General features: G+C 42.2%; 1 non-coding gene across 1 annotated transcript; it reads right to left on the bottom strand.

Annotated features, from left to right (window-relative positions):
- Positions 1-1,306: 1,306 nt before the first annotated feature.
- LOC113259700 (U6 spliceosomal RNA) lies at positions 1,307-1,416 on the bottom strand. The gene has a single exon (XR_003317676.2). It is a non-coding gene; the product is annotated as a U6 spliceosomal RNA (small nuclear RNA).
- Positions 1,417-8,765: the final 7,349 nt, after the last annotated feature.

Raw genomic sequence — 8,765 nt, 5'->3', positions numbered from 1 at the left:
GCAAGTGGTGAAGCTGGGATTCCATCCAAAATGGCAGATCAAAGAATCCAACTTTTAACCTTTAGATACATTGCTTCCATTTAACGCGCTACGTGGCAGTAAGCAAATGCTCCGGTCACGGTAATCCTAACTTAAATTTGATTTACGAGTTTCAGAGAACTTTCAAGTATGTTATTGGATTTGAGGCTAACAACAATTCAATGAGAAAGACAGCATAGATTTTCTTGCCACGCCTTTCCCTCCCGCTCCCCTTCCTGTCCCTGCTGACTGACACAAGATTGCACCGGAGAGTTTAGTAGCCCGGTTAAGTCACAGAGCTCCTAAGCGGCAGACACTGGACTCGAACCCAAAGTTCTCACCCTTAGCCCATTGCCTTTCTCCTGCACACCCCTTATAGTAAATAATGCATGATTAGGTAAAGTTCTGCCAATGGCATTCAGAATATTATCTCCAAGAACTTCTGCTAGAAGTCAAGCATGCTATTTAGGAAAAACTGTATGAACATCAAATAATACATGAAGGTATATATTTTCAACCACTTAAAACTCCCTACAAAGGACGAAGAATCTAAAACGCATTTTCAAATGTTTCACATGAATGATTTGAGACATACGCAGTGATTCATATAACCATTTAGAATCAACATCTGTGGTTTTTGTGTGTCATAGAGAGATTTGTACTTTATTAACACAAATAGAGCACAATAGAGGCATAAAGATAAGAGCTCTGTTCAGACACAGCCTGAGAGAACACAGTTAGTGTTTATACAGTCCCAATCTTTCCAGGACCCTTCAAGCTGCAAAGTTCTGTGAACCCAAGCGGGGGGAGAGTGGCCCAAAGCAGAGGGCCGGAGGGTAGTCGTCAATGGGTGTGGAGTGAACAGACGAAGTATACGACGACATAGTCACTGTTCCGCTCTGGGCCCTGGCTCCTAACACTCCTAACAGCAGGATCTCTAAGGACCAGAAGACCTCTAAGATCCCTATAATGCTAAGGAATATTTCTTAATCGGAGTAACATTTGGAGGTTTGTTTTATTTAGCAGAAGATCCAGAATTTTTAAGAATGGTTCAGACTGAGAAGTAGATTACGAATTTTCCATTACTCTTAATTATTTTCATTTATCTTTTTATGGAGATTTTTTTCTTTATTGAGAAACTTAAGACTTGGGTACATCAAATAAAATCAGTTTCGGGAGGGGAGGCGGGAATCAAAACCCACAATAGAAAAAAGAAGTTAACACTGTCTGGACCATAGCAGAACCCAGAGAATATACTCTTTTAATCAAAAAATTCCAGGCACTTCATAAAAATACGGCATGCTTCACGAATCTGCCTGTCATCCTTGTGCGGGGGCGATGCTAATCGTCTCTGGATCGTTCCGATGTTGGTATACGTGCTGCCGGCGAAGCGGGCACCCGTTACCCTTCTTTAAACGTGAATTCATAGGTGGGGAAAAGACCTATTGACACAGAAAACTCAGGCTTTATTTTCAGAGCACCCACCGCCCGCGTGCTTCCACGGAAACAGGCAGGATGGACGTACAGCGCCAGGTACTTCGCCATTGTCGGTAGAAAAAGTAATGGAACGCTGTGCAAAAGGAGAATGCTACGAACACACAGGGTCCCTCCGCTTGAAGGTTCCTCGGACGCGGGCTCCCCGAGCGGCCACGCTGGTTCCTGGTGAGGGGTGGCGCTCTTCCCCCGACGATCACCGCCGCAGGCCGCTGGGTGGGGGGGGGCGCAGGAGGCTCGCCACTTGAAGACTTCCCCCTAATGCGCGGCAGATGTTCCGTATAAATGAATACGGAATGCATGCATATCCAAAGAGTGATGATCAAGGCCCCACATTCCCTTGGACGGCAAACGTCACTCAGCGTTAAAAGAAGAAAAAGGGGAAGAAGCAGGGTGAGAGTGGAGGAAGAGAGAGAAATCTTAAAAAACTTCCAATGTTTCCAGAAATGTTTGTATTCTCTTGGGGGCCAGCCTTAAGCTCACGTGAAAAAGTTGGGCTCTGAGTTAGTGTGACCACGAGGTGAGGCTGGCCAGGCTTTTGATTCTGCAGGTAGAAGCGATTGGGTGTTAGGACCCGTGAGCCACAGCTGTGGGCTTCTAGGTGTCAGCCAGCATTCACACAGTGCTCTAGGGAGGACCAAAGTCTTGGGGACATTCAAAGGTACAAATGGTATTCTTAGTTAAAAAAAAAAAATCTGGAGTACTGTAAATAGAAGTTAAAAGCTTAGGATTTAATAAATGGTGGTTCAAATGTAACACAGAACTCCCAGAAAACAAGGCACACAGATTTGGTCCCGTGGTTTGAACTGATGATCTTACAGGATGCATCTTTTTATATCTTTCAAGTAATGAATCTCTTTGTGGTCATGAAATAAGGGTTGGAATTTTTCCTTGGCCTTGGAGCCAAGTTGGCTTGCCACTCTGTTAGTCTCCCAGGTCTGGTCAACTATCTAGCCTATGTACCAGTATCCCTGTTTATGCTTGAATTCCTCCAAAGATGGAGAACTCACTATCTCTCAGGATGGCCCACCAAAGACAGTGCTTCTTATGAGATCATTTTACTTATATTAAAATGAAATTTGCTTACCTGAAGTTATTTTTTTTTAAAGATTTTATTTATTTGACAGAGACAGCCAGCCAGAGAGGGAACACAAGCAGGGGGAGTGGGAGAGGAAGAAGCAGGCTCCTAGCAGAGGAACCTGATGTGGGGCTCAATCCCAGAACGCTGGGATCACGCCCTGAGCCGAAGGCAGACGCTTAACGATTGCGCCACCCAGGCGCCCCTGAAGTTATTTTTTTAAAAGATTTTATTTATTTATCAGAGAGAGAGAGAGAGATAAGGAGAGAGAGCACAAGCGGAGAGGAGAGGGAGAAACAAGCTCCCCGCTGAGCAAGTAGCCTGATGTGGGACTCGATCCCACGACCCTGGGATCATGACCTGAGCCAAAGGCAGACGTTTAATCGATTGAGCCACCCAGGGTCCCTGAAGTTATTTTTTTTTAATTCCTAAAACAAAACAATACTTCAAAGAGCATTTTGGAGCATCTTCCTCGTGTCAGACCCTGTTAAGCCTTAGGAGTAAAACGATGAGAAAATAAATATATAGTTTAGCTGATCTTGTGGGATTTATAGTCCAATCTGATGGATCTCAATTTTTTCCATCCTAATACTCCTAAGAAATAGGTCGTACTCCTGTGGACAACAGTGGTGGTCTACAGGGTCAACTCCTGCCGAAGCTGGTGTGCAGACGCTTTCCTGTCAAGTGAGTCTCCCTCCAGGCTCATAATCCCCAGCATCTCAGCAGAGAAAGGGACTGGAACCTGAAGAGGTCCCTAAGTGACTCTACTTACTACCACACCCATTTAAGAATCACTGCTCTGATCGTTCTATATGCCTAAAGAAGTCCAGTTCTCCATCAACAGGATGTCAGATCAAATATCTGAAGAAAACTGTCGTGTTTCTTTCTTCCCACCATAATAATTTCTTCCAGCTAAATGTGCCACAGAATTCCAACTATGATTATTGTATTCTGGAAGAAAAGATTGGCTCAAAGAAAGCTGTCGATAGCAGCTGTAAAGGCACCCACATCCATGCAAGGTGGAACTGAATGCATCAGGCCGGACCAACAGCTGAAACAGAGGTGATGAACAGGGAGAAGCCTGAGCTTTGTGTCCTGCCTTGTAGATGTGGTCTTTCCAAGAGAGCACAGTCTGCAGTGACCAACCAAAAGCATGGGGAACATGGAGGAGAGAAGGAGCGATGGGTATACTTAATTCCCCCACCTCCTTGTCTTCCTTCGTTCTAAGGCACAGGGATAGTTCCTTGACGGGGGTTAGAAACCAGGTAGAAGAAAGCATATTCTGTGCCATGGCAAAGTTAAGATTCAGAGACAGAGAGATACAGAGAAGTAGGGAAAGGCAAGGGGGAGGGGGCGAGAGGAAGACGAGGAAGGAAAGTCAAGCTAAGATAAAAATCGTTCCAGCTTATATAGCTGGAATGTTTATAATGTAAAGAGACAGCTGCATTAAAGGATTAGACCCCACTGCCTGACGAACATCATTTGATCTTTTGCTATTGAAAAGACCCTGTGTATTTTCAAAGGCAGTGGGCTTCTTAAATAAAACCAGGAGTCTGGGTTAGCAGAAAGGTGTTAAAAAACAGCTCACTTTTCGTTTAGTAACCTTTTTGTTCTTCCTGCTTCACAATCTTCAGTTTTCTTCTTTGTATTATTGGGGCGGTTGTACCTAATTCTGAAAACTGGGGCTCTGGGAATTTTGATATGACAAAAATGAACACGAAAAAATCATGATGACCTAAATTGGTCAGAACAGATTTTTTCCCATGAATATCATCCTGGGGAGCTTCTTTTTCGGTTTTGTTCTGAGTTTATTTTTTTTATCCTTTACTCTCCATGGCCAACAATCACCACACAATTTCAGCAAGTGAGATTAGCACATCATTATACCATACCATTTTCATGTTTTACTTTCTATCTTGTTAATCTGCTTTTCTTTTTGTACGTTTCAAGTGGGATTGGAACCCTTACTGATTTAGAGATTGATTGTCAGGAAGTCAAAATTTTCCATTAGCCAACTTGCTGCATAATATCGGAGGGAGCATCTCCACCTCCATGCTGTCATCCCAGGGTGGCCGGGCGAAGAGGTGGGAGGGCCTCTGGTCATTTGAGAGGACCAAGCAGTCGTCATAACTAGTTCAGTCTCTGTGGCCCATTCAGCTCTTGACATTGCTGCCAAGCCAGCCAACAAAGGGGCATTGTGATCCTGACAGTTTCCCAGCATTGACTGGACAGGCGCAGACCACCAACCAGCTCCCTTCGCTTCTACTGTTCACAAGTGAGACCATGAATGGAAAAAAGTCAGTGGCAAAAATCCCACATCCTGCTGAAGTTGGTGTGTAGATGCTTTTCTAGCAAGTGAGACTCCCTCCAGGCTGGTAATCTTCATACCTGTTTCCTTTTTCTTTTTTATTTGTTTGTTTTAAAACATAGTTAGCTTGAATGGTAATGCATAATCCTCATTGATGCCTACCAAAAAAATTAGGTTTGAGTTTTGAAAAATAAGCATATGGTATGCGATAATACGGAGAATGGGAAGTGTGACAAAATAAAATGTCATAAATGTAAAAAAGATAAGTTGAAATAAGCTTCTAAGATAAGAAGCTGGCTGTAGAAGCCACTATGATTCTTAAGAAATTGAATTTGGGGGTATAAGAATATGGCTTTCAGGTAGACAATGGAATCATTTTAACTCGATTTCAAATTTCGAATATACACCAGAAAGTCTGTCCTTTCTGTACACCAAGCCAAGGACATCTCCAACTCTGATTTTGAAAATACCAATAAGTAAAGTAAAATGTTTAATAACAGTGTAAATTCAGAGATATTTATCCTGGATTTATTACTGATTGGAAGTCAGGAAGTATTTTTAACAACCAGATAAAGTGATCTTTTAATACATTTCAATGGTAAATGTGGCATACTTTTATTTATTTAAATTGCCTTTTTAAAAATAAGTACAGATTACAGTAATGGGATGCAATGTTTACTTACCCATCATCAAATATTCAAATGACAGTGTTCCATGCTGGTGGTAGAAATGAAATGAAAATATGGTGTTTAAACTGGATCCACAGTTTTAGAATGCAATTTAGGAGAAACTTAGTTGTACTCTGTCCCTTTGATTCAGTTATCCTACTTCTTAAAATATATTTATGTGTTTATATATTATATACATGTATGCATAATATACTGAAGGCAAAATAAGAAAATAAATACAGTGTTATTCATCAAAGCAAAAATAAAAGCAAAGACAAATAACAGGAAGAAACGAAGTCCCCAAATGAAATGAGAACGATAGAGTTACTTCATAAGTAAATGTTAATCCTAAGTAAAGGTACATGATAAGTTACTATGTCACGATTAAAATTGATGTATCCAAAGATTCTTAATAATATGGGAGAATGCTTATATGAATGTTAGGTGAAACGAGAAGCTGTAATTGAGTGACTGGTAGTGATCTTAGCATACAAAAGTGCAATAAAACACTAATGGTCAGTTGTCTTGGTTGGCAGGATTCTGGTTGATTTTTCACTGCACATGTCCATATTTTCAAAATTATTACCAAAGAACATATGCCATATTTCATAATCATTAAAAATTTTATTTTAAAAAAACCTTTCTTCTACTGTAAAAAGAGTACTAAGACTTCTAAATGTCCATCTCCTTTACGCTTAAGGGCTATTTTACTTAAACACAATACGAATGAATGGATACCTTGACATGTTTACCAGGAAGTCCTGCTGAGACAAATTTTGGATGCTGATTAGATCGACTTTCACTTCCTTTATTTTCTTAAGCCAACCCTAAAAATATACGTTAAGCAACATAACCTGGGGTTATTCTTCTCCTGTGACCCCAGTATTGCCTCTGGGCTTGTTTGAGATGGCTTATCATGGAGAGAAGGCTGAGTCCCGCACCATGATAGAACAACCCAGCATACCCAGCATGCTGGAAACTGTGTCCTGGGGACTAACTGCCTTTCCTGACAGCCGAGCCCCAAGATGCCCCTCATGGAAAGTCTCACCAAATGTCACAGGTTTGAAAACTGGTGATGATCACAGTGCTTTCGCTTTTAGAGCCCAGCATTTTTTTCAATTTTGTTTCATAAATGATGTACAAGTCTTTTTCTACTGAACTCCAAGAAGACAGGTATTGGGTCTCTCATGCCATCATTCACTCAACTAGCAACTTTCAAACACCTGTTGTGTTATCTGAAGATATTTAGCCCAGTGGTTAAGAGCATCGGCTTTGGAGTTGGACCCGGTTTGACAGCACTAGCGTTAGACCAAGGCGGGAGGTAGAATGGTACGTGGGGATCTGAACCAGGCTCCACGTCCCCGTTCTGGCTGCTGACACTAACGCTGAGGAGTATGCAAGGTCAAGGGGCACATTCCTGTGGAGCCTGTCCTCCTTGCATCCATCTTGCCTTGTGGGCCATCATCCAGGTCCCAGGGACCCTAGAATTTTCTGCCCAACAGCCCCAGCCTAATTCCAGTCTGCTCAGGCTTCTTGCCAGGTCTGTTTCTCTGAAAGTGCATTATACCACTGGGGGGGGGGGGGAGTCACTTGTAGGCTCAGAGGGGGCCAAGGGACAGACATTTTGGGGGATGTGGAAGGCGCCTGGCTGTACAGACTGGCACAGAGTCACTGTGAAAATGGAAAATGCTTAACACAGTGCCTACCATGCAGTGGAAGATTAGTAAATGTTATTTCTGACATATTCCCTTAGTATCTTCTTAGGTAATATTTTCTGCTTTTTTTCTCTCTTCTGAGAGAAAACGACTATGAGAATACAAGCTTCTGTAGGAGGACACTATTTTAATTTTTGGTATCCAAAATGTAATCTATTTTTTTTTTTTTTATCAGTAACTTGGCTGTTGTCCTGGCCTGATTCCAAAACTCTGTATTCAAGCTAATTACATTCCTCCCCCACTGGATAAATTATTCTTCACTTCCCCCATAAAAACCATCATGTTATACTTGTGAAACAAAATAGCGTCTGTGTTCTACCACACAGGCAAGAAATGGTTGTATTTTAATACATACTGTATTTCTCTGTGTGGCTTAGCTGAGCGCTGCACTGGGATTTATTGCAGTGAGATGTGAGTTTCATTCCATGATGCGTCTGAATCATGATGGATTCCCTATTAAATGGAGTGCTGTCACAGGATGCCTTCTCCCGGGGACTTAATACGTGGCGAGTTTTTAAAGCATTATTTGGGTTGAGACTAAGCAGATGTGAGCTATTGAGTCCACCTCTAAGTCCCTGCATTCGTAAGCAAGTCATTTACTTGTCAGTTTGACTTTTTTAATGCCAGAGGCCTGAGCGTTGGTGAAACGGCTTACCAGGTGTCCCGACTTTCATCCTGAATAATTAAGAGAGGTGATTTTTAAGATAAAGCTGTTAAAACTGGAGACAAAACCACTGAGGATCATTAGGAAGTCACTCTCCTCTTTCCTTTGCTCTGAGTTTAGCACCACTTAGGTCTAAAATCCTTTTTTGGTGTCTGATTTAGGAAAGTGAGCTTCCTCTCTTGAGACCACAGAGCGTGGACTAGGAGGGAGTGGCTAAATCACGGTGGCGAATTTTCCCGAGGGACCAGCAGCTTAGGACTCAAGGCCAGGCTGAGAGCACAACCGGCTCCCCTTTGAGCAATGTCCCAAGAAACGTCATCCCTAAATCTCGACTATTCTAAATACAGGTATCTCCCCACGAATGGAAGGTCTGCAGTATGCCACTTTGCTTTCACAGAAGACCTACTTTAGTACCTATTTTCGATAACTGAAAGAAATCTGAAGAGGATTTTCACATTTAGGGGAAAAAAAATGAAAAGCAAAAATAGCCTCCAGTGTTTGTTAGGAATGACACTTAGCCTCTCAGCATTGAGCAGCCAGAGCTCTGAATTGTGTCTGTGAGCAACTGTGCTTTATCTTGATTTATTTTGTGCATCCGTTTGCAAGATGCGTCCAGAGGTATCAGAAAAGCCTAAGACAGGTTATTTATTGGGTCTGAGAACACTTAAAAAATTTTCCGTATAACTTAGTGGCAGTGACTTTTTCACCTCATGCCATTTCAACTTAAAAAGTTTTTATAGGGGCACCTGGGTGGCTCAGTCCTTAAGCGTCTGCCTTCGGCTCAGGGTGTGATCCCAGAGTCCTGGGATTGAGTCCCGCA

This window comes from Ursus arctos, unplaced genomic scaffold (assembly GCF_023065955.2).
Source record: "Ursus arctos isolate Adak ecotype North America unplaced genomic scaffold, UrsArc2.0 scaffold_13, whole genome shotgun sequence".
Taxonomy (NCBI): Eukaryota; Metazoa; Chordata; class Mammalia; order Carnivora; family Ursidae; genus Ursus; species Ursus arctos.
Note: the sequence above shows the minus strand (reverse complement) of the source record. Positions and strands in the feature narration are given on the sequence as shown.